This window comes from Boleophthalmus pectinirostris, unplaced genomic scaffold (genome assembly GCF_026225935.1).
Source record: "Boleophthalmus pectinirostris isolate CB_2022bp ecotype Guang Dong unplaced genomic scaffold, ASM2622593v1 HiC_scaffold_17, whole genome shotgun sequence".
Lineage (NCBI taxonomy): Eukaryota > Metazoa > Chordata > Actinopteri > Gobiiformes > Gobiidae > Boleophthalmus > Boleophthalmus pectinirostris.
In genome coordinates this window covers 24760942-24787077 of record NW_026571115.1, presented here as the reverse complement: position 1 = coordinate 24787077, position 26136 = coordinate 24760942, and the positions used below count along the sequence as shown (strand labels likewise).

General features: G+C 39.7%; 1 pseudogene; it reads right to left on the bottom strand.

Moving 5' to 3' along the window:
* Positions 1 to 324: 324 nt before the first annotated feature.
* Positions 325 to 26136, bottom strand: part of LOC129408723 (zinc finger CCCH domain-containing protein 13-like) — a 94933-nt pseudogene continuing 69121 nt past the window's right edge.

Below are 26136 nucleotides of genomic sequence, written 5' to 3'. Positions count from 1 at the left end.
CAATTCATGGAGAACGCACTTAAAGTGATCACGTGTCGCACGAGATCGAGGACTCGTGTCCTCAAACTCACGTTTCGATTGCTGTTTGTTTGAAAACTTTTTAATGGTTGAATATGTCCAAATAAGTTTTTTTTTTAACAGACACAGATGATTTCTTCTTCTTCCTGTCAGCTGGACAAATGTTTTTGATTGAAGATGTTTCGCAGCTCATCCAAGTTTCTGGTCAAATGCTGGTGGACTCTGCCTTATATCTGCCTGAAGGGAGGAGCTAACTACACTGAAACTACTCTGAAACTAACACCCTACTTGTTAAGTTTCTGTTTGTTAGGTCAGTCTGTTGTACTGAGCCGTGTGAACTTTCTTTTTGTGTCTCTCCAGGTTAAAACATTGGATCTTCTGATGTCTTAACCAAGTAAAGATGATGAGACTCACAGATCTGATGACCAGCACCTGCTTGAACGTCTCCTTCTTCAGTCTTTTCACTTTTTTATTCTTCTCGCTCTTGGAGTCCTGAGGTTCCTTCATCACCACATGTATTCGCAAAGTCTGTGGAGCAACTTCGTCCTCCTCCAGGATCTTCAGAAGAGTTTCCACACAAGGTGAAGGTGCTGTGACATTATTTTCCTCATCTTTCCGCTTGATTTCAAAAGACTTCAATTCCAAGTTCAGTGTTGAAGGCCAGAAGTTCTTGTTCTGTTGTCCAAACGGTGAAGACTGGACGCTCTGTTTGTGGGCTGTTCCTCAGTTTTTTAAAGAAACATTTTCCCCACAGTTTTCTCTGAAGTTTGTTCTCAGAGTTTTCTATGTGCCCTCTCGTCAAAGACTCAATAAATAATGAAGTTTAGCGCCGTCTGAGCCACGTCAAAGAAAAATAGAACAGAACACAGGTTTGCAATCTACACGTGTCATCATCACTGTGGTCAAACCCCATTAAAGACATGCAATAAAAATGTATTATATACGCCTTAAATAATTTTTACCACATTTACATGAGAGCTTTAATTCTGAATAAAAACAATTTAATTCTGAATAAAAATTACTTCTACTTTAAAAAGACCATGTAAACATTTAATTCTTAATGAAAATGGTTATTTTGAATTAAACTTAAGTGGGTGGTTTTAGTATGATTTTAAAACCCAAATTCATTTATTCCTCGATCATGTAAATGTTTATTCTACTTAAAAATAATTCTGGTCTTTAATTTTTTTTTATTTTATTTATTTGTTTGAGACAGGGACAGCGCACAATTTTTGCATTTTTTTACCTTACCGTTCAGTACATGCTCATTGGGTCGCCCTTCTGACACGATCCGGACGATCCGGCTCCACCAGTCCTCTCTCTTCGGACTTTCATCCACGTCTCTTTGGATTTGTGAGCGGGATGCAGGAGTGGGCTGAGGTAGAGCAGCCGCTGACTCAGTTTGTCTTCTTCCTCCCTTCTCCTCCTCAGCTGACAGATGTGAAGCGTGATGAGAGAATTCTCGAGCTGCTGCTTCATTATCATCGGAACGACTGCAAAAAAGTTTGTATCATGTTTTTGTCCGTGGCGTAAGGACAAACCAAGATGGCAAAAAGCCGGTAGCAGCTGAAGTGTGTGTTTTCTTCTGTAGGTGTAAACACATTCATGTCTCTGTCCAATCAGAATCCTTCCCAGCCCCCAGACGTTAAGCGGAATTAAATAAAGGTGATTTAAACTCGAAGGCGATTATTTTAATTCTGAAATATTAAATTCAAAACAATTAATTTGGAATTATAAAACATCATGTAAACGTGGCTAGTGTTTTCTTTTTTTTTTAAAGTGCACAATTTTTCTGGTTGAGGTGATACCCTCCTGCTTGTCTTCATGAAGATGTTATGGTTTTGCCCTGATACGTCCAACATACTGTCTCAATAGATGAATATGTGCCTTAAAAATCATCAATCATTCTTATGGTTAACAAGGCAAGTTTATTTGTATAGCACAATTCGTACACAAAGTAATTCAAAGTGCTTTACAGAATAAGAAATACATTAAAATCATAATAAAAACAAATCAAAACATAAATAATCATGAAGATTAAAATTAAAAAAGAGAGACATAAATTGGAGAGAAGAGTGCGGAATGAAAACCTTTCAGTTATATGCACAGTTAAACAGAAATGTTTTGAGTCTGGATTTAAACAGCGTCACAGAAGAGTCTGTCTCACATGTTCAGACTGTTCCAGGTTTTAGCTGCATGAACCTGAAGCGCTGACTCCCCTTGTTTAGTTCTGACTCTGGGCACCAGCAGGAGGCCGGTCCCTGAGCTCCTCAGAGTGTGAGATGGTTCATATGACACTAACATGTCACAGATGGACTTTGGTGCTCGGCCATGGAGAGACTTGTACACAAGCAGAGCTGCTTTAAAGTCTATTCTCTGAGGCACAGGAGCCAGTGCAGAGACCTGAGCACAGGACTTATGTGCTCGTACTTCCTAGTTCGAGTAAGGACCCGAGCTGCAGCATTCTGGATGTTCTGGATGTTCTGGATGTTCTGCAGCGTCTCACAGCTCGTTTGGAGAGACCAGTGAGCAGAACATTACAGTATCTAACCTACTGGAGACAAATGCATGGATAAGTTTCTCCAAGTCTGATTTAGACAGTAAACCTTTGATTTTTGCTATGTTTTTTAGACGGTAAAACGCTGCAGATGTTATTGATTTTATGTGACTGTTAAAGTTCAAGTCTGAGTCCATTATTACCCCAAGATTCCTTGCCTGATTTGAAGGTTTTAGAGCGAGAGACTGGAGGTGACTGCTGACACTGTCCCTTTGTTTCTGCGGACCAACAAGGTTTCCTTTCCACTGATCTGTCACCTGCTTTTCTCCATAGAGATAAAGAAGTTTAATGATAATTCTCATGTCATCACTGGGGATGTAAAACTAACTGAAAGCACTATTCTGTTAAAAGCTTCGTTACTCAAGTTAGACTTCAATGTGAGTTTTATTTTAACACAATCTCACCAGAAAGAGCTGACGTGGTTGGAATAGGGTGACCAGATTTTCAAAATTTGAAACTGGGACACACCTGGGTTTGGATGTTTGGTATAAATAAAATTGTGAAAAGAGCCTGGAACATTTTGCTTTCTCGTGTCAGTCATAATCTGAGGGGCTTCTGTCACTGCATTTTTTTGCAAAGTTTTATGAATTTTGGCTAAACAAATGACAATTTATGCTCCTTTTTATTGTTGGCGAGGATCAGATAAGTCGAAAATTGTGACAGTCCTGTTTTATTCCTGGTTTACCTGACGTAGTCCTGGTTTAGTCTTAGTTTAGTCCTGGTTTAGATCAAATTGATCAAAAATAGGGACACCTGGGACATTTCTTGTATAAAACTGGGACAAATCACTGGTTTTGGATGAATCTGCAGGTACAGGGGACACAGGGCTCAAAACTGGGACTGTTAAACAAGTCTTTCACAAATAAAATGACAGCCCCAAGCCATCTAAAATAAGTCACTTTCACCATTTTGTTGAAAATCAAACCCCTAAACAGGACCATGAACACTCGTATTGATCACAGGCTCCTGAAAATGCGCCGTTTCAGTCCATTTTGTGTTTTCTCTTGTGTTTTCAGGACATCTTAGAACTTTCTGACAGTGTTTGCTAATGGGTGCACTGTATCAGCACTGTGACTTCCCCCATTAGAGATACATGTAGAACACCCCTTAGGCAAAGCAATAACATCTCCACGGAGACAAGGTGGCAGACCCTACACCGGAAAAGTTACACAGTGCACGTTCAAGAAATGTTCAGTTTGAGACATGCACAAATTATTTACACCTCGCCCTCTGGTTGGGGTTTCTACTTGAGCAGCGCGGTGCAGATGAAAAGAGAAATTTCATCATCTTTCAGACAGCAGCAGGATCCAGTGTGTTCTCCTCCAAACCCACTTGTCTAATTCAATTTGACCTGGAGAGGCAGCCGGCCGAGCACGTTAAGACCACAGCACCGGCAATCAGCAGCTTCATAATGCAATACTACAGTGTACAACGCTCAGAACTGACAAGGAAGACACGCTTTCTTTTTCATCTGTAATAACATCACCGTGAGGACTTGTTTTGGTTAAATTATGCGTGAGTTTTTGGGGGTTTTTTTGTAGAAATTATTACAAAACTAATAAATTATGTCTCTGATCAGGTTTAAAAAGGATGCACGTGGTAATTTCTAGTGTTGTAGTATTCAAGCCCAGTCTTGGTCTTGAGACCGGCCTCGAGCGCATTTGGACTCGGTCTCGTCTCGGTCTTGAAGGCGCTTGAACTCGGCCTTGTCTCGGACTCGAGGTCTGACGCTCATCAAGTGCGATGATATTTCATTATGGCCGCAGCTGTTGGCAATAAACTTGCACCGGTGTGTGGGACCGTGTGGGCTTCTCACTGCAGCCTGTGTGTTTGTTTGGAGTCCACAGACAAATTTATTTATTTATTTATTTATTTGATGAGGCAGGGACAGCGCACAATTTTTACATTAACCTTAACAGAAGCGGTGCATTGTACCAGGTTGAAGCACCAGTGCTAATTTCCACCTGTCGTCCATGGGCAGGTTCATTGATTGATTATATTTAACTGACCTTGGCTATCAACTGTTCTTTGTGGAGACCTACGTAGCATGTTTTGGGTTGGGTCAAAAAGAAATCCTACCCACTTCATTCACTTTGAAGTGGAGTGAAGTGAAAGTGCCAGTGGAAGTTATCTTAAAGGTTGTATAGAGGATTTTTTTAAGGGAAGAGAAATACAGCGACAGTCCTTGTGCGCGTTCAGAATTACTGTTGAAGTTTCCTGTCTAGAAGTAATTCAGCGACCGACGCGTCAGTTTTTAGACCCTTCGTCTGCTTCGGTCGCACCATCGCTGGACGAGCTCTCCAAGAATCACCACAGTTTGTCTTCGCTCCTTTTCCCCTTCATCTCTTCTTCTTTCAGCGACCTCAAAAACTGACTTTCTTTTGCGGCGAACCGGTCGTGGATTCTCGTCCACCGTCGCGACAAACTTTGTGCAAAATGCGAGGAAGCGACAGTTCGAAAAAGCCTCGAAGAACCGCTGCATAAACCACATAATCCCCGCACTCCGACGAATCAGTTATACTAGGGAGTTTGATTGACAACCTAACAGCCAATAGAAAATGAGGGAGCCTGGTTTTCTATTGGCTGATGTTTATCTGGCCTCAACACGTCCACAGTTGATAGATTTTTGTTGTTTTTTTTTTTTGCTCATCATAATTACAAAGCTGCTGCGTCTCTGTAATGGTATTTTAATCTTTGACTGACAGTTTGAAACAAAAAAAAAATCCTCCATACAACCTTTAAAGAAGAGGTTCTCTGTGAGTGAGGGTCCAAAAACAGGCCCAAAAAAGGAGTGTTTCAGTGCAGTACAGTGTGTTTGGCTTATTTTATGCCTAAATTAACATTAATCAGATAAAATGGAGATACATTTATTAAAAAAAATATTGATATATATGTGCCAAAATAACTGTAAAATACAAATAAATGTAGAATATGACAAAGATGGCCTTGATTTGGCCCCGATGGGCCGTGGTCTTAGGCTTGATTTTTGTCTCAACCCTTAAAAGTCTTGGTCTTGTCTCGATCTCGGGAGCCTGTTGTCTTGGACTGGTCTTGGTCTTGGTCACTCGTCATTTCATAATATAGAGAGTATTTTAGCACAATGGCTCCATGGAAAAGTGTGCTAAAATATATCTTTATTTCAGGAGTATTGTTCAACAAAAATCTCTCAAACTGAAAACACTCACACAAACTGTTCCACCTTCTGATGTCAAGTTGTAATACAGGAAGTGCTCCACTGTGTTTTTAAACTCTATACACCTTCACTAGAATCATGTGGATGGTTTCAGACTTGGAATTGACAATTTTTACTAAACAAAAGATAAAAAGAGCCGTTAACTTGAAAACTACTGCTTCATGACATCACTAGGTGGAACAGAGCATTTTGAGCTGTGGAGACAGACTGATAATAAAAGATTACTCAAACATGTGTGGATAAAACAAACACAACTCCAGGTATGTTTTTGATGAGGTATCATCATTATAACACAGCTTAAATAGACTAGAATACATTTTGTGTAATATAGGGCCTATAAACTCAAATCAGTATAATATTGATATGTGTTGTTCATTGTAAAAATAAATTAAATAAAAAGACAGCTTGCTCTTTTCTTTGGTCTTTGCTCTTTTTGGGACGATATTTTCATGGACCAGTGGTGTATAGTAGCAGATGGTTTTATTCTGTTTAAATCCTAAATCCTGATTAAGTCCTGGGTTCAGACCTGGTTCAGACCTGGATTCTGGTTTAGAGATGATTTTAGTCCTGGTTTTAGTTCTGGTTTAGGTTTGGGAACCCTGATCCAAATGATTCTAGTGAAGGTGTGTGCATTTTAAAAACATAGTGGAGCACTTCCTGCATTACCACATGACATCACAAGGTGGATCAAAGTGTTTTTTATTTGAGAGAAGAACTCAGCCTAAATATGCAGCATTTGTGTGTTAAACATGTGAATGAAACAAAACACAACTCCAGGTTTCTTTTTGACGAGGAAACAACATTATAACAGATCAGAAAATAGTGTAATATTGGCTCTTTAATTCGCCAAAGCAGTTTCCATCGAGATCGACATTGCAAGGTGGTTTTACTCATTTCTCCGGTGTTATCCAGCCTCTCTGTTTGTTATTACATATTCCAGACCTCCAGTGTTGTGCGTAGTCTCTGTTGTCATGTCACACACTCACCTGCAGGTCTAAATATAGCATTAGTGTTTGAGCAGAGGAGATGTGATGACAGTGCTGTTAGGGCAGGGGACACCGGTCAGACCTGTGTGATGTGATCCGCACAGACGCAGGGGACAAGAGGGGCCCAGGACAACTAATGATTTATGATGTATGCTGCAAGGAAGGCACGGAACGACCGGCGGCATTTTACCTTTAAGGCTCCTATATTACGCAAAATTGATTCTTACGAGCTTTAAGCCATGTTATAATGTGGTCGTGGTTTATTATTAGTCTGTCTACGTCTCCAAAGCTCAAAATGCTCATTGTGATTTCATGTAGTGGTAGTTTTCAAGTTAATATTTCACTTTTACTTTTAGTTCAGTAGCGATTTGCAATTGCAGGGTTTATTTTTTTTTTTTTTTTATGTTTTTATTTTGGGCAAGTAGAGATTTGCATTCTTATAAAATGGAACATATAACATAAGTGAAATCATAATAGAAATGAAAATAACCACAACAGTCTACTTCTAGTTCTACTGAAAGTTCGTAGTGTTTAGAAAAATAGAGGAGCACTTCTTGTGTTACAACATGACATCACAAGGTGGAACAGAGTGTTATCTGTTTATTTTAACATGTGTGAATGAAACAAAACACAACTCCATGTTTGTTTGTCCAGTGTTGGGGAGTAACAGATTACATGTACTGGAGTTACATAATCAGAGTACAAATTGTGAGTAACTGTATTCAGTTACAGTTACTGTTTCAGTGAGTGGTAATTGGATTATTATTACATAATTAATTGGATTACATAAGTAATTGGATTTATTACATAAATGGATTGCACGGTGGTGTTTTCCTGTTCCTTTTTTTTTTTCGGTAATTCCACTCATTGTCGGACACTAAACCAGGTCTAAAACCAGGTCTAAAACCAGGTCTAAACTAGGTCTAAACCAGGTCTAAAACCAGGTCTAAACCATGTCTAAACCAGGACTAAAACCAGGTCTAAACTAGGTCTAAACCAGGTCTAAAACCAGGTCTAAACTAGGTCTAAACCAGGTCTAAAACCAGGTCTAAAACCATGTCTAAACCAGGACTAAAACCAGGTCTAAACTAGGTCTAAACCAGGTCTAAACCAGGTCTAAACCAGGTCTAAACCAGGTCTAAAACCAGGTCTAAACCATGTCTAAACCAGGACTAAACCAGGACTAAAACCAGGTCTAAAACCAGGTCTAAACTAGGTCTAAACCAGGTCTAAAACCAGGTCTAAACTAGGTCTAAACCAGGACTAAAACCAGGTCTAAACCATGTCTAAACCAGGACTAAACCAGGACTAAAACCAGGTCTAAAACCAGGTCTAAAACCAAGTCTAAAACCAGGTCTAAACTAGGTCTAAACCAAGACAAAACCAGGTCTAAACCAGGTCTAAACTGGGACTAAACCAGGACTATAACCAGGTATAAAACAGGATTTAACAGGACTAAATCATGCTGCATGGACCGTGTCTCCTCTTCTTCTATCAATAATATTTTTAATTTGGTTCAGTAAAGTCTGGACTTTTTATTGTATTTTATCAGACAAAACATCTTATGTTACGATATCCTGGTCTTCAGATTACGTTACTCACTTTAAGTAATTTAATGGATTCCATTACAAACTACATTTTGGAGTCTGTAATCTGTAATCTGTAGGGGAATACATTTTAAAAGTCACCTTCCCAACACTGATTATAACATAGGTTAGTGTTATATGCACCCTTTAACAGTGTATTTTAAATGTGGTTGAACTGAAAAGTATATTTAATATTCTCTTTTTTAAATTGTGAATGGAAATTAGGGATGCAGCAATCCAGTCAATTTTGTGTTGTTGATACTAAAGCGTTAAAGGGACAGTCTGGAATTTTGGACATAGGTCATCATTTCCTAGTTTAGCCAGAGTGTTGGAGACGTGTGGAGACACTTTTTAAAAATATTCCATCCAGTCCTTGTATTTGTAGAGGTCGCTGGTGCTAGACTAGTGCATGTCAATGGCCATAGTTATCCTGCCACTAAAAACAGTCTTACTCACTCCACAAAACACCCGAAACAAATCTATTATTATGCCAGACTGTCGATGTAAATGTCTGAGTTGATAGAATAATGTTTGAAATAAAACTAACCTTGCATCGCATGAATCGTCGCACATTGAGGGACTATTTTCTCAGCAGCAGCGCAATTTTACTTTGTCAGTAAGATAAGTGCTAGGTGATATCAGTCCACCAGTGCCAAACTTTCTATCAGGAAGTACAACTCGCTGCTGCTGCTCAGACATAAATCCTTCAAATGCAAGGTTGGAAGGTCCTATGTCCAAATTTGCAGAAACCTGATTGCAACCAATACTGAGGACTGACTAAAAATGTTGTTTATTTCCTTTAAACACACATACTGTATGTTAAAATTGATCTAAATGTGTTTTGTATTGTATTTATCATTTAAAGTAACCACAAAATAGCTTCGAAAAAAGTGTTTACAGCCAGTCAACTGTATTATTCTACCATCTCATAAACCAAAATGAGAGTTTAAAGCAGTCGATATCGAGGAACCGATATCCAGTCCATTCAAATTTTCAGTATCGGAGTCTATGTCTTAACCAGAAGAGACAGAATTTCTATAATAAATGACTAATTAGTAAGTTCAACAAGGAGTTTGGAGATTGAATATAAAATCAAATAGGCACAGGTACAAAAAAGGTACAAACACTAGATGCACGGTACATTTGACATTTCATACCAAAGAGTAATGCTTTTGAGTGTCCATTTGCTCCAGACTGGCCTCACTCTGCAGCTGATGGAGTTCTCCTCTCTGAGCTCTGGACTGTTGGAGCTGATATTGTGTGTGGCCTGGGAGCTCTGTGGGTTCACGCTCTCATTCAGTGTTGTTTTTCACTACTTTCTACATTTTAGATACATACAGAAGACATTTATGATTCAAGATAAATGCAATTAGGTAGCAAAGAGGAAAAAAGTTAAATAACTACTAAATAACTACTAAATATTTTTTATATTTTATTGAATCTTTAAAGTAGCCACCGTTTGCTTTATCGACAGCGCTGCAAACCCTTGACCTTCTCTCAGTGAGCTTCATGATGAAGTCTGCTGAAATGTTTTTTACTCCTGGTCAGTGCAAAGTGCAAATCAAGGTTTAAAGCAAAAGATTACTGTTTTGTTTTGTTTTTATCTTAAACAAACTTTGAGTTATTTTGAGTACCGTATTTTTTGGAGTATAAGTCGCACCAGCCAAAAAATGGATAATGAAGAAGAAAAAAAACATACATAAGTTGCGCCGGACTCTTAAGTTGCACTTTTGGGGGTAAATTTATTGTATAAAATCAGAGACCAGGAACTGACATTTCATCTTGAAAGGCAAGTCATAGTAATAACAAGAGAACAACAGGCTGTTAACGTCACATATGAACAGTTCTTCAGATAACTAGAATATAAACAACAGAACAAGTTTACCAAACTCTCCATCTCACTCCAAATCACTAAATCCATTGAATTCTTCATCCACGGTGTCACTTCTGAGCAACTCCACGACCTCCAGAGGTAAACAGAGCGCCGCTTCCTCTTCTGTGTCGCTGTCATCAGACTCAGCATCAGTTTCATTTAGAACTAGAAAAGCACTCAGAGAGCGCAGACCTCCACCAAGGACTACCCCCATTTCTTATATAAATTGCGTCTTCTGGATCAGATCTGGATCAGCCTTTGGAATATGAAAGAGGATCCCATTGTCCATCCCTGAGTCAAATTTCATGGGGTTTGGTCAATAATTAACCGAGATATTGAGAAACAACATTTTTGGCCCCATTTACCACAATGTTCAACTAAAATTTCAAAGTGATCCAGAATCCAGGATTTCTTCCGGATCACCCCCAAAATGAAATCAGTTCTTCCTTTTCACATTTCCAACAAATCCTGAAAATTTCATCAAAATCGGTCCATAACTTTTTGAGTTATGTTGCTAACAGACAAACAAACAAACAAAAAAACAAACAAACAAACAGACAAATGCCGGCAAAAACATAACCTCCTTGGCGGAGGTAATTATTCCGGCCTTTCTGAATCCTGACAGGATGGTTTCAGTGTCACTGAAGTCCAGGCTTTGTCGATCCATCCGATGACTTCCAGGAAAGTTGTGTGGAGCACCCTCCCTGTTGTCACAAGTTTCTTGCTCACTCTAAACTTTCTTTCTGCTGCTCAATTATTTTCGGCTGAATATTTCACTACTTGCAGCTTGTACTTGTACTTGCAGATTTTCTTTTTGGGGGCATTTGTGTTCAGTTTTCTCAGTTGTCTTAACAAGTTTGTTTAAATTGGTACAGAAGTAATTCTCTCATAGAATTGAATACTCTTGTTTTTCCATCACTTCTGTCCAAAGTTTTTTCTTGTTTTGTTTTGCTGTTGTGAGTCTTCGACTAATCAGCGTAAATGTCTTGATATCTTTCAGCGAGAGCCTCTCCAGACTGAAAAATGCATAGAACTCAATACAAAGCACTATACATTTCAATCAGGTGTGAGTCAAGCTTGTATATCTCTTCTTTGTTTTTGTTTTTTAGTTTAAGGGCCCATATTATGTGATTTTCTGATCTGTTATAATGTTGTGTCTTCATTTCATTCATTCATTTCATTGCTGAAGGGCAGTTCGGGAGAGTGCATTTATAGGAAAGTGTTGAGTCTGCTTTGATTTGATTCGCTGACAGAGGAAAAAGAAGGAATCTTACAGCAAAAATAAAAGCTATAAGAGGACAGAGAATGAGAGATCTTACTTTCATTTTCTCTTCTTTGCTTTTGACACTTGAGGAGACGAAGAAACGTCTCAGCAGAAGGTCGAGAAACAGTTTTCCTTCAATAGAAATAAATCAGAAGCGAGGGCTATTGAAAGCACGTGCCCTTCTCCACCCACTCAAAGTCAATGGCATGTTCTGGTCCATTTGATCAATAGGCTTCATCTCAAACAGCTTTAGATAAATAACTACAGAAATATAGAGGACAATCTTCTTTTTATGACTTTTCACCTCGACAACTGCCGTGTCCCTAAACGCTGCACCATTTTACATCAACAAATCTGTAATGTCACATCCTGAACTCTACTTTAAAACATATAAACATTTCTTTGTGTGCAAGGTTTCACAATATGTCATTTAAAAACGTGAAAAACAGACAAATTTAAAAGAAGTCCTTGAAAAGCATGTAATCATAATGCGTAGATGAAGAGTTATCCTCACCTAACCTTCCACTGGAGCTCCAGAGTGACAAATTGCCGTCATAGCAGCAGTTCTAATCATATACATAGTGGTCAGAGGCTCATATAAACATCAATAGTGGCTCCCATTATGTGTATCGATCCACAGCCTCCTGACTCTGCTGTTAAGAATGAATAAATACTACAGCAGACCCTTAAATCATGGTAAATATATCCAGCTAATGTCACCAGTGCACGCAGAAACTGTCTCTACACGACATGTGCAAATCACAGACCTGCACCAAGCATGGATCTATTACAAACTCTGGAGAAGGCATCAAACCTCAGACCTGTTGTGAGTTGGATTAGTGGTGGGTCTATTAGTGCTGCAGCCAAAATCCCTCTGTGGTTCAGAAAGCATTTTCCCACAGAGTGCAATGTAAAAAACTGCAGCTGTTCAGCTGACAGCTTTCAAAAAAGGTCAGATTTTTGGCCATTATTGTCTATTCTGGGATGATAAACTTATGTAATATTTATGTTTGCTTCACTCTGGCCCACTCTCGCTCTGACTGTTCACATGGTGCATGGGGAAGAACACTATTGTGCATGGTCGGCTGCAGAGCCCAGCGGGAAGCAACGCAAAACGGTGCGGCTCGGGACACATTTCGAAAGCTCAGTGCGGGCACGGGCGGGAGCAGGACTGTTTGATGCGGAAGCGGGCGAGTGGGATGTTAAACTGCAGTCCCACAAACTAAATATGAGTGTAAAATAAATATTCAAATGATTAATGGGTGCCTATCCTAAACAGAACTAGTCCTGGATATTTTATTTGGCATTTATAAAAACATTTTAAGCAGCCTAAACTTGTGCATGTGGTCTAATCTCACGAACATTTTAGACGGTTACACCCTTATCATCAGAAGGCCCCCTAGTCAGAAAATCATTAACTCTTCTATTGGTTTGTCAGCAACATATCTCTTGAACAATTGAATGTATATTTGATGAAAGCAACAGGGAATAATCCCTGGATATCAGGAAAGAATTAGTAAACTTTTGGATGTTTACCAATTAAAAATGGCTGCAACATCAACATTTTTAGAGATATTGACAGGAAAACACATAATCATGCATAACAGCATTACTTAATTTGTTGGTTTACAAACCCACCAATGCTATATTAAAAGAAAATGTATTTTAAGGGTTTAATATATTTATTACTTTTAAATATTTACTTTTTAAAATATTTAAAACTTGAAATACAATTTCATTTGTAACAATTTGTAACACTACCTGAACATGGACTTTCTGACTAGAGGCTCTTCTGATGATAAGCCTGACCCCATTTTAGACAATTCCTTTCTGCTTCTCTGTGTTTGATGGAGCTTAAGAAATCGAACGTCCCCATCTTGCGGGATTTGCGGGCAGGAGCGAGACAAAATATCGCAAATGCTGGCGGGAGTGAGAATGAAAATTACAATTCTTTGTGGGCCAGAGAAATCCGTGTATCATTCGTTCATTCGTTTTTCAATATAAAACCAAAAATAAGAAAACGAAAAAACAACAGTTTTCTTTGTTATTTGTCTCCAAAACCAAAATGAAAAAACGGATAACGATTCGTTTTTTCAGTTTTCGATTTGTGTTTTAAATGAAGAATGGAAAAAAACGGATAACGGCCGTTTCCCGTTTACATGACTTCCGTGACTGCGATGCCGAACTTTTGCACCGCGTACGGACTGAATTAGGACTGATCCAGGTCCCAGACCAGACCGGGACCAGAGCGGGACTGGGGCGGACTCCAAGCTTTGACTCTGTGCGTCCATGTGGTCCAAGCCTCAGCTTCGAGCTTCGGCCCTGCCGTGGGCTCTGAGCCTCCGATCTGGTCTCGGTCTTGTCTCTGTCTCAGTAGCGCTCTGGTCCCAGTCTGGTCCCGGACCTGGTCCATTTGAACCAAAAGCTCTTAATTCGGTTCGTTTTCGTTGGTGTGAAAGCGTCAGTTGGATGCTTTGCACCACCTCGGAACCAGCCGCGGTTCTTGAGTGCGGAGGACTGGAGCAGCCCGTCCGGACCTGTAGTCCACAGAACATTCTCACTTTCCCCGCACGGAACCAGCGCGCAGACGATGACACGGAACCGCTCGGACCGCTGGTCTCGGTCTCAGTTCCGCTCTGATCCCGCTCTGGTCTCGGACCTGGATCAGTCCTGGTTCAGTCCGTACGCGGTGCAAAAGTTCGGCATCGCAGTCACGGAAGTCACGTAAACGGGAAACGGCCGTTATCCGTTTTTTCCATTCTTCATTTAAACACAAAACTGAAAAAACGAATCATTATCCATTTTTTCATTTTGGTTTTGGAGACAAATAACGAAGAAAACTGTTGTTTTTTCGTTTTCTTATTTTTGGTTTTATATTGAAAAACGAATGAACGAATGATACACGGATTCAGAGAGGGACTGAAAATTCTGTCCCACGCTCACCTCTAGTCTGCAGACTGTCCCACCACTGGACATAATACACAAAATACTCCATCGAGTACGGCTCATTGACTCAAGCGCGCAGCCATCTTGCTTCAAAGACATCAACAGATAGATAAATACTTCATTGATCCTGAAGGAAATTCTTTTTTGGCAGCAATAATGAACCCTAATAATAATATTAATAGAGCAGTAATTCATCATTTATAGCAATGCATTTAACAACATAATGAGAAAGGAATATCCAATCCACTTTATTTATATAACACATTTCACAAACAGTTTCCAAAGTGCGGCACTAATACATAATAATTACAACAATAATAATAAAATGATAAAATAAACGTTCAGATTTAATCACACTCGTCTCAAAACAATAAAACCAGTAAAAATAAAATAAGAGCAAAACCCCAGAATAGCAATAAAAAAATAAAACCAATACAATACATTAAAAATAAATAAAAGACACAGAGGACCACACAACTCACCCAGTGTTAAAAGCCAGAAAATAAAAGTGGATCTTAAGATGAGATTTAAAACAACACTGTGACATAAAGTGTGTTACAGGAGTCCAGGCGTGATGAAATAAAAGTGTGCATGACTTGTTTGAAAGGTTTAAAAGATAGAAAAGGTCTGACTTTAGATAAAAGCCACAAATGATAAAAACTTTATTTTAAAATGCTATTGATCTGCTTGTAAATTTTAAAATCACTGTCTAAGGTGACGCCAAGGTTGGAACATAATTTTTGAGGCGTCCCACATCAGTGACGGTACTGCCGGATCCGAACAGTATCACCTCAGTCTTTGCTTAGTTTAGTTTTTAAAAGTTTTGGGCCAGTTAGAGGTGTCAGGGGCAGTGATCCTTTTTTTTTTTTTTTCCAATGGGCAAGTAAATCTGGCAATCATCTGCATAAAAATGGTAACAGAGGCTATATATATTTATAATATACTTCCACCTTGAGGATGGATTTGATATCATGGTGTCATTTGAGTTATCTTAGCCTGGTATTTCTTGCTGAATTCCCAAACCCCAAAAAAGATACCAAAGATTGCAATAGGTGAGTTTCATTGTTGACAAAAGCGCACGTTGCATGCTGGGAATTATTTTGGTCGGCGGCAAGAAACACTAATTCAGCATGACGGACGGAGCGAGAAAGCACGTAAAGGGTATTGATCCCGGTTATTTATCCACTCTAACAGCAGAGGACCCAAGACAATTTGACCAGAAATTGGTCATAAGCATCGACGGACGCCAAGTCACCCTTTTCAACCACTACAAAAGGTGGACGAAATCAAATTTCTGGTCAGAATCGCCAACTACCTGGACAAATATTCACTTGGGCGATATCCACAATGACTTGGTGGAAACTCCTGGGCCATTCACAGCAGAAAAGATGAAAGTCTACAAGAGTCTCGATGTGTTGTTGAACTTGTTGGAGTCCACAGTTTGTTAGGATCTTCTGCGAATGTTTGAAAGCCATTTAATTCTCCGTTAGTGTTTCTTTTCACTCAGAATACGAAAAAGACATTTTCCTTCTTCCGTGCTTCTATTTGTGCATCCGATAATGCAGCAGGAATTTACCATTATCGGGGATAAATACGCAAGGTTACGCACTGTGTTTGACCACTATCGTGTTTCTTGCCTCCGACCAAAATATTTCCCAGCATGCAACGCAGGCTTTTAATAACAATGACGTCAGCTGAAACTCACCTATAGAACATCATAAAAGCAAAAACAAGACAATAATCCAAAGAGTTGCATTCACATAAGTAAGGAGAGGCATTTTTGTCAATGTTCTGGTACCCACATCTAGGGTTGTCCCGATCCGATCACGTGATCGGAAATCTGCGCCGATCACGTGACTGCAGACTCGATCCGGACTCAGATGTTACGTGTCGATCAAGTATCTGATAAATAATATATGTATATAACACACAGCGCACACAGGACACAACAGGTTTTTCTGAGGCGCACGACTGTCTGCACTTACGCTGCGACTTTTGGGCCGTGTCGTGCTCGGGCGCTGTTACCTGGGGTTCTGTGGCCTATGTTCGCACCTGCACGGCCGATGGCGTCGTCGCATGTGCGCATGTTGCATAGCGGAGGGTGGAAACAGCGGCATGGAGCGTCTATTGAGTGGTGGGCCTGTTGTTGCGGCGCGCGCTCCGCTGTGGGTTTGTGGATGTGGTGACGGTGCGGGGGAGAGAGGCTGTGGAGCTTCTGTCGTCTCGTTTTTATTTGGTAAGATTTTGTATTATTTGGATTTCATAGACGAGCCTAAATGTTTCAAATGTAATGCCCATGCTTCCATATAATATCAAATATACAAACTGTAGATTGTGCACAGTCAAGTCTCAGGGTCTGATCTGATTCTGGCCTGGTTCCTGTTTTGTCCAGTGCATTAACTTTACTAAGTTACACTTTCCAAGACCAGACTGTGAAAAGTCAAGATTTTCAACAATGACGATGAATGGCTAGAAAAGTTAGTAATAAAATTTGTATTGATTTTTATAGATTTTTCACACAAAGTTCAGCCCAAATACACACTGAAATCAACACAATCTGATCGCCCACACATCCTGGATCTTATTCTTTGCTCTTTGTTCATTTTATAATGTTTTATAGAAGTATTGGATCTGGACTCGGTTTCGGCAGATACTCAAAATCAAGTGACTCGGATTTGGACTCTGGGGCAAAAAAATGTGATGAGGACATCCCTACTCACATCACATCAAAACTGGGTCGAAACTCTGAACTAAACTTGAACTGAAGCATAAACTGGGACGAGAATGACCAAGTCTACACCAGGACTTAACTGGATCAAACCAGAACTTTGCGATATCACCCAAACCCTAGCTAAGACCTCGCCTTAGAACAGTCCTTATTGGGAGATATACGGCGATGCTAAGACCTCTTTTTGTGGACTTTCTATGGACTTTCAGACTTCTTTATTCCTCATCTATCCTCTTTCTCAAACACTGCACCCAGAATAGTGTTTACTCCTGTATTCCCCTACACACACACACACACACGCACCAAAAGCCTTCTCCTCTCTTTGCCTAATCCAAAGCGTCTTATCATCCCATCTCTCCCTCTTTGATATGGAAAACAGACCACCACTACAAACGAATGCTTATGTCAGATGAAACATACAGCGGTGAAAGAAAGAAGAGCATGGAAGAGGGGAGGAGGAGGAAGAGGAGAGAAGGAGGAAGAGGAGAAGAGGTGGTGTCATGGCGGCCCGCAGGCTTGGACATTCAGAACTCCAGAGACGAGAACGTATAGGTAGAAATGAGGTGTTAAAAGTACAAGTACAAGGTTGGTTATCTCCCCTAGCAGAGAGGTGCGGTGAGAGGAGAGAGGGAGGGATACAGGACTAAAGATACACACTGACCTCAAAGTGGCTTTATTCATTTATTTTTTACAAAGGCTGGTATTTGCGTAGAGGCGATTGGAGCTGCGTACACGGTCTGACATTTTGAGGACAATAGAGCTGGACTTCTCTATAAGATGCTTGGTTTAATTGCTTTCGCTAAAAATGGTACAATTGATTTTTAAATGGTACTTTTGAAGGGGCTTTTGTTCGGTTTCACTTGAGTTTGAAAGCGCAGTGTGTAACTTTTCTACAGAGAGAGGCCGGACACCTGCTTGGATGCGTTATTGCTTTGTCAACAATGTTCTACAGTATGGCATTCAATGTACCGTATTTTTCAGACCATAAGGTGCACCGGATTATAAGGTGCAATGTCATTAATGTTGAATTCTCTCGTCCTCATACAAATAATAATGAAATAATAATGTCACTCTCAAATATGAGATTCAGCGCAATATGATATCAGTCCAATATGTGGAGACACTGGTGTGGTCATCTTTTAAAAACATAAATGTTTGTTGTTTTGTAATGTCACTGTCCTTGTCTGTTTTAAAAATGGATCATGAGTCCGGAATAAAGATGATGATGATGACGACACTTGAGACTGATCCCTTAGCCCAGACATCCACGATCCATTGGCAGATCGTGGCGTAATTCATCTGGCGTTGCCGCCCTGTCTTGGGGAATGTGCATTATGAAAGTGAATGTGGGTGGATAATTTAAGTTTGTTTTTTTAAATTTTCTAAACTCTGAAAAAGCAGCTTGCTTCTTGTGCGCTGATGCGGTCGGCTTCTGTCAAACTAAAGGACACGACTCAGTGAAATATGTGTGTTCTTTCTGTGACAGAGGATGTGCTGCTGATGGTGAGTCTGTTCTGTGCGTGTATCGCGTTGGAGATGGTTCATGTGAAATTTTTCAGAGAGTATAAATCTGCAGGTCATACGCATCGACCATACAGCAGTGTGGCTTCGCTTACTGAAGTCATACTAAAACAATTTGACAGATTTATGAGCGCCGTGTACCACATAAAATCAGTTTGAGGTCAATAAACACAAACTAGAATTAATACATAAGGCGCACCGGATTATAAGGCGCACTGTCGATTTTTTTTAAGGATTTTAAGTGTGCCTTATAGTCTGAAAAATACAATATCTATTTCCATGGAAACGAGCAGGGAATGCCACCATGGTCAAATTACAGATCTGTGGAGAAGCAAAGTCACTCAGCAAGAAGTAGTAGTGAGAAGATAGATACGCTTAAAGAGGAGGTATTTTACGTCTATGGGTCATTAACTGCTTACCCATAATATATTTTGATCACCATGTTACCTTTTATCTTTTTTAAAAATGCTATATTTATTCAAAAAAGCTTTAAAATGATTCAAAAATGTTTCAGCTTAGTTTGTGATCCTCTGAGTCCCCCACTCCCCCATCAGAGCGCCGTCACAACACCGTCAGTCTAATGAAAACTACTGCACATCGCATCAAGTTTGTGAAGTTATAGTGAATTGCTTTGTATCACGCTTTTGCAAATTCATGGAAAACTGCCTGTGCTGCCCGGGCTCATATTGGTGTAAGGACTGTTCCGGTGTAGTTATCGACACTGGGCTCACCTATCGACTGTGAGAAAACCCATTGAAGTAAATGTCATCAGCGGTAAAATGAATGCCGTTTGGAGTAATCTTGAATCTGGCGCCTCATTTCTTCTAATCGCATGTACCCAGTGCGCTCGGAGTTCTGTGTCAGTGGGGAAATTGTGAAAACTGAGGTATAGTTGTAACTGTTGAATGCTGCAATGACATTTAGATGAAGAAAACTGGGACATTTTTTCATTTTTCTTAGATTTTGTCAGACTTACTACCGTGAAAAGAGCCCGCTGGAAGCTGTCATCGCATGTTTCCAAATGTTTTCCTGGTTTGTGACGTAAGCGTGAGCTTCTTTGACGAGAAAAAAACGTCTTGGTTGGAACTGCAACACGTGAGCTGATTTACTTCAAGTCTCTCACGCATAAAACTACAGTCACAAGCTCGCATTTGTTGAACACCTAAACGGGACCGTGAACGCTCACATTGATCACAGGCTCTTAAAAATATGCTCTTTAAATCCATTTTGCGATTTTTCAAACCATCTTAAAACTTTTTTTGTCAGTGTTTGCTAATGTGTGCATTGCGTCGCCATGGTAACTGCATGTAGAGCGCTCCCCGTGTGGCGCCGCTGCGAAGTATCAATAAAACCTCTTCAGGCATGTTATTGAAAAGGGAACAACGTTATAACACGGTAGAAAGCTCCAAAAAGTCTTCCTCTTTAATGCCTACTAGGACTGAGTCTCCACTAGAAAAGTTACATAGTGCATTTTTAATAATAAACTTCCAGCATAGCCATATATATTCCATCTTAAAAAAGTAGTAGTAATCCTGCTTTGTTTTACTTAACTTATCTAGACTTAGAGACTTAGGCTACATTCAGACTGCAGAGTTTAATGCTCAATTTGGATTTTTTTCTGAAATCCAATTTTTTTACGAGGTTGTTCACATTTCCGATTAAATGCAACTTGTATGTGATCTCCAGTGTGAACTTTAAATGCCCCAAAAATGTCCCGCATGCACATTGGAGGACACGACGACGTCACATGCAGCGAGCGTGCCCACTGTTTACGGAAGTAGCCTAAACTCTGGGCTTGTCTCGCAAAATTCGGTCCAGTTCTTAAAATGTTCGTTACACGTCCATGACCTCTTTGTTTGTTTGAGTCTTTAGTCTCCTTGTATTTAGCTTACAGACTCTTTATTTTTTGTTGAGATTGGAGCCAGGACCGTCTGTAGCCACGCTTGGACATTTCCTTGGCAATCATTTCAAAAAACGCCTGGTTCCAATAGCCTGAATACAGCGATTCCACCAAATATTAATTCACTTACTAACCTCACTTTCCCTCCATTGACTAGACTCCGAGCCCGACGTGTAGGTGGGATGAATGCGACCTGACCGTTCAGACTGAAGTCGCATGTCAAAAGATCAAATATGTATTGGTTTTGGGAGCACATATCCAATCTCTGTTGTTCAGACTGTCATTAAAAGATCAGATACAGGTCGCGTAGGGGTGAAAAAATCTGATTTGGGTCACTTCAGGCTGCAGTCTGAACGCAGCCTTTGACTTGGACAAACTTTATCGATCCACAAGCGAAATTATTAGGACACAGGAGCTCACACATCACAATATAATATAATAACAAAGACTAAAAAATATAAATGGTAATAATAAATTCTGTGTCAAATAAGGTATGATTATATAAATGTAAATAAACAAGTCAAAATAAAATGAAAAATAAGTAATAAATCACAAAACCTCAGCTATAAACAAGAGGTCGTAGGAAGAAAGTGTAACAATGATATGATGATTGACAGGACGTAGGGTTATCCATCCAGTTCTATAGTGTATGTTTGAGCGTTATTTCCCAGCAGCCCTCTCTCTCAGCCCTCAGCGGTGTGATGGGTGAAGACGCCAGCGGCACACTCCATAAAGCGCCGTAATATAGCATCTGTTCTTTCGCTTAAATTATTAACCTTTGGAATACCTGCGTCGGGGAGGAGCACCGTCCCGCTATTGAAGTGTGATAACCAAACGGCCCGTCCGGAAGCAGAAGGCGCAGGGTCCGTGGCTGTGAAGATGAAAAGAATGATCTATTATAGAAAAGATGGAAGAAAGAAAGACAGGTATGTGCCCGAGAGATACACTAACCTATATCATGTGAGCTGCTTATCTCCGCTGACACCTGGATTTAAAGGTGCATTGCGTAATTTTCCTGGAAACGCTTCTCCATGAAAATGTCATTGCTATGTCTGGAATGTTTCATAGAATGGCATTAAACCTTTCGATGTTCACAGAGTTACAGGTCAGATCCGTGGAGAGAAGACCCTGCTCACAGAATTTAGAAGAAGAAGAATTCAGAAGCTTTTTTTCTAGGTATTTTTGAGCTATAAAACTGCTTGTAATTGAATGAATGTGAGGTAAATCTGTTTAATGCCATACTGTGGAACATTCCAGGCAGAGCAGTAGAAAGTTACACAATGCGCCTTTAAATATGCAGTACTAAAATGGTAGGAAGGCAAGGCAAGTTTATTTGTATAGCACCATTCGTACACAAAGTAAGTCAAGGTGCTTTACAGAATAAGAAAAACATTAAAATCACAGTAAAAACAAATCAAAATATAAATAATCGTCATAAAGTTAAAGATTAAAATTAAAAGATTAAAAAGAAAGAAAGACATTAATTACACAAATGAAAGAGAACAGACAGTGTAGAATGAAAACCTTTCAGTCATATGCAGCTAAACAGAACCGTTTTGAGCCTTGATTTAAACAGCGTCAGAGTAGAGTCTGTCTTACATCTTCAGGAAGACTGTTCTGGGTTTTAGCTGCATGAACCTGAAACGCTGACTCCCCGTGTTTAGTCTTGACTCTGGGCACCAGCAGGAGGCCGATCCCTGAAAAGTTGCAAAGGTAACCATGGACAATGTTTTTAGGTTTCAGGAGGGGAAAAAAGCATGATGCATCAAGGAATCACTCACTCATGTGTCTTGCCCAACTACAGCGTTCATCTACAAGAGGTAGAATTTGCACACTCTACCACTGATGTTTATGTACTGTATGTCGAGAGCGGTATTCGAACCATGTCAGTTTTAAATGTTTGAATCTTTGAAGTTGTATTATCACTGTACTGCTGTGTGTTAAAGAGGCCACAAGCACCTAACCAGGCTGGCGCCACCTAGTGCCTCCACTCAATTTCATTTCTCTCCAGCGACTAGGTCAGGAATTGGAATACACTAGACAGTTTGCAAGAACCCTGAAAGTGCGAGTCTAGGCACCAGCCAATCAGAGAAGTGCCATATATTCAGTGTTGGCAACAATTCCTGAGATCGAGGATTTAAAACTGGAACAAAGAGAACGTTTGGTGAATTTTATCAAGGGGAAAGATGTTATTGTCCTTCTTTCTACGGGATTTGTGAAAAGCTTAATATATCAGTTAGCCCCGTTAGCGGCGCATTACATACGTCATGACCAAATAGCACCAATTGGTTAAATGAAAAAAGTACCCGCCTACCGTTGAGCGAACAAATTTCAACGCTGCAATGTCAGACGGTTTCCATGAAGTGAAATCGGCTGATGAATCAGGCTAACGAGCGCCTTCATTGTCTGAGGAAGTTGTCCCTCTACTATTTAGATAGAATCAAGATGACACTGCTCTATAAAACCTTCATGGAATCGGTTTTAACTTTTTCACTGGTCTCATGGTTTGGGAGCGTCTCTGCTAAAAACAAGAACTCGCTGAGTCAGTTGGTTAAATGGGCAAGTAAAGTGATTGTCCATCTTCAGAGCGGCCTGGACTCTCTGTACTCAAGACACTTACAGAGGACGTCCCAGAGTATTTTAAAAGACGTGCAACATCCACTAAACTCAGAGTTTCAGCTGCTTCTCTCTGGTCAGAGGCTTTTAGTCCCAAGATCTAGAACAAATCGTTTTAAGAGGAGCTTCGTTCCAGCTGCAATTGTACTTATGAATACATTTTAATCTATTACTCTATTGATTTTAGTATGTTGTCTTGAAAAAAATTGCATGTTTTTTTTTTTTATATATTTAATATTTATTGTGATCATAGCCAAGCGTGATGGATGACTTTAATTCATTATTTATGGAACAAAGCCATTCTGCGCTGGAGCACTGTAACACTTTATTTTCTAATTGTGTTTTTATACGTATGATGTGGATGAATGAAATGTGAAATGTGGGACCAGCCTCTCAAATCTGCAAAACAAATCTACCTACAGGTACGAATAAAGCAACCTAACCTAAACCTTTGCTGAAAACAACATATTAAAATGTTTTATGACATTAGTTTAGTTTTTTGAGTCTCCTCACCCTTTGCTCTCCACGCTAAATCACATTACAATCGGCGTGCATTCTGCTAATGAAACTACTGCGCATCTCCCCAGGTTTGTGAAGTTGTTGTGTACAGTTTTGTATCCTGCTTTTGTATATTTATCTTGAATTGTCACATAGGAGCACGGGTGACGTAGGCTTGTGGGCAGAGCTTTGTACAGAATCTTACATTTATTCTTAAAGAAGGTTTGATTAGGGCCCGGGAGAGATCACTAGATTACTGAAACATGCACGGATGACATCTAAAACCTCATTAGGCAACGTTTTTGATCAGGAAACAACATTACACGATGGTAGAAAGCTCAACAATATCAATTTTGCATCATACCATCTCTTTAAATCATTCATGACGGGACCTTTAATTTGCACGGCTGATGACAAGGTCGGTAGCGTGACACCTTCTCTGAATTATTTATCCAAATTATTCCGATTTCTGAGGATTGTGACGAGTGGAATTAACAAAACCGAGCGCGCACAAAAGAAAATCAAAATAGAAATAGCAGTCTTACAGCAGCTCTCATTTAGAAATGCTCGTCGTTTTTCGGTTTGGAAATGTCATCAAATTCGACTTCAGATTTCATAATTAACCTCCTTGAGTATCTCGAGTGCGTCTGTTCTTGTGGATAGGCAGAGGAGACTTGTTCCCAGGCAGGCTAAACTAATTGAATACACAATGCACACTTCTCCGCAATGCTAACGCGCCGCACATGCTAAAGAGCTCCATTAGCGCGGCAGGAAGGTGAAAGGCAGCCGTACGAGTATAGAGGAGAATACTTGGGGGAATTTGGGGGCTTTTAGGCGTTTTCACTCATAATTTATCCCATAGAATCAAATCTGGTGGGGATAGCTTTCAATAGGAAACACCGCGGGGAAAGGGTCTGCGGCGTGTTGTAGTCATTTACATGTTAGATAAGATTGCAGTCTAATTTACATGCCAGCGGAAAATTGTTCATTAACTGACCCCATAGGAAGGAGAGCTGCGTTTTTACACAAAGACACGCAGAGGAACATTTGTGTTTAATGTAGTCACTGTTCAAACCTGAGTCATTTGCAATACGAACTGTGTAAAATTTTCATCCCCGTATATGAAGTAAACATGTGCGAATGAGATATAGCTTTTATTGATAGCCTGATTTATTCTTAATTACAAAAACATCGGACGTGGTGCTCCATTTATTTATGTTATGGTTTGTTTATGTGGTTCTCAAGACAATTACCCAGTCAGAAAGAAGAATGAGTCTCACGCGAGTCTCTCATTTGGGTTGCCGGTTTCAAAGCTGAAATCCAGTTGGTTTTCAACTATATCTATGTGCAATACTGAAGACCATGTAGAACATCTCTGATACAAGGCACTTTACTGATATTTATCCTGTTTAATGCTGCTGTATATAAACATAGTCATATTACTGTAAATGCTGCACTGTTACTTTTATTGTACATAATAATTTTTAAGTCTGTTTTTTATTATTTTTAAGCCTTTATCTATTATTTGTTTTATTGCATGTTAATTTTTTTCCTGCTGTTCTTGAATTGTGCGTTGCAACACTGGAATTTCTCCACTGTGGGACTAATAAAGGCGTATCTTATCTTATCTTATCTTATCTTAAACCTAAAATGCCTGTCTCTGATCTGAATGGTCACTGCCTAAACCCCATTACATGCAGCCAACATGACTCAGTGCTAGTGCGGCCTTTGCAGCACAGAGATTGAACTCTGGAGGTTCTGAATTTCTGAGCCATGGCCTGTCCATAAACTAAGAATGAGAAAAACTATCTCCTCTATATGCAGGTTTAAACACTGGCAAATTGCTGGCAACTGGCAAATGGCACAATTACAGGCTTCTTTTAAAATAACTTGCCTTAATAACATTTGTGTAACTTTTTTTTTTTTAAATAATAATTTGTATTTGTATTTATAAATTTCAACATTTTTGAGGGAATGGATCCCCAGCACATTAATAACAAACAGACATAACAAAATAAGACTAACAACAACAAAAGAACAATAAGTAAATAAAAAGAAGAGATGAAGAAAGAAGAAGAAAAAAAATAAATAAAAAATGTAACTTTGATGATTGATGATGGACATTACCCCACATGCTTGTATGTTACTTTTTACATGTTGTATGTTGCTTTGCCTGAAATACTCCAGGGCAGGAGTCCCCAACTCCTGGGCCGTGGACCAGGACCGGGCCATGGGTCATTTGGTACCGGGCCACAAAAGCACAAACATCCCCTCCCATACGCACGAGCACAGCGAGTCTTCTTGCATAAACTAAACATCTCTAAACGTCTCTAAACTAAACTAAACTAGTTAGAAAACTAAAACCAGAACTAAAACCAGGACTAAACCAGAATTAAACCAGGACTAAAACAGGATTTAACCAGGACTAAACCTTGTCGCACGCACCACGC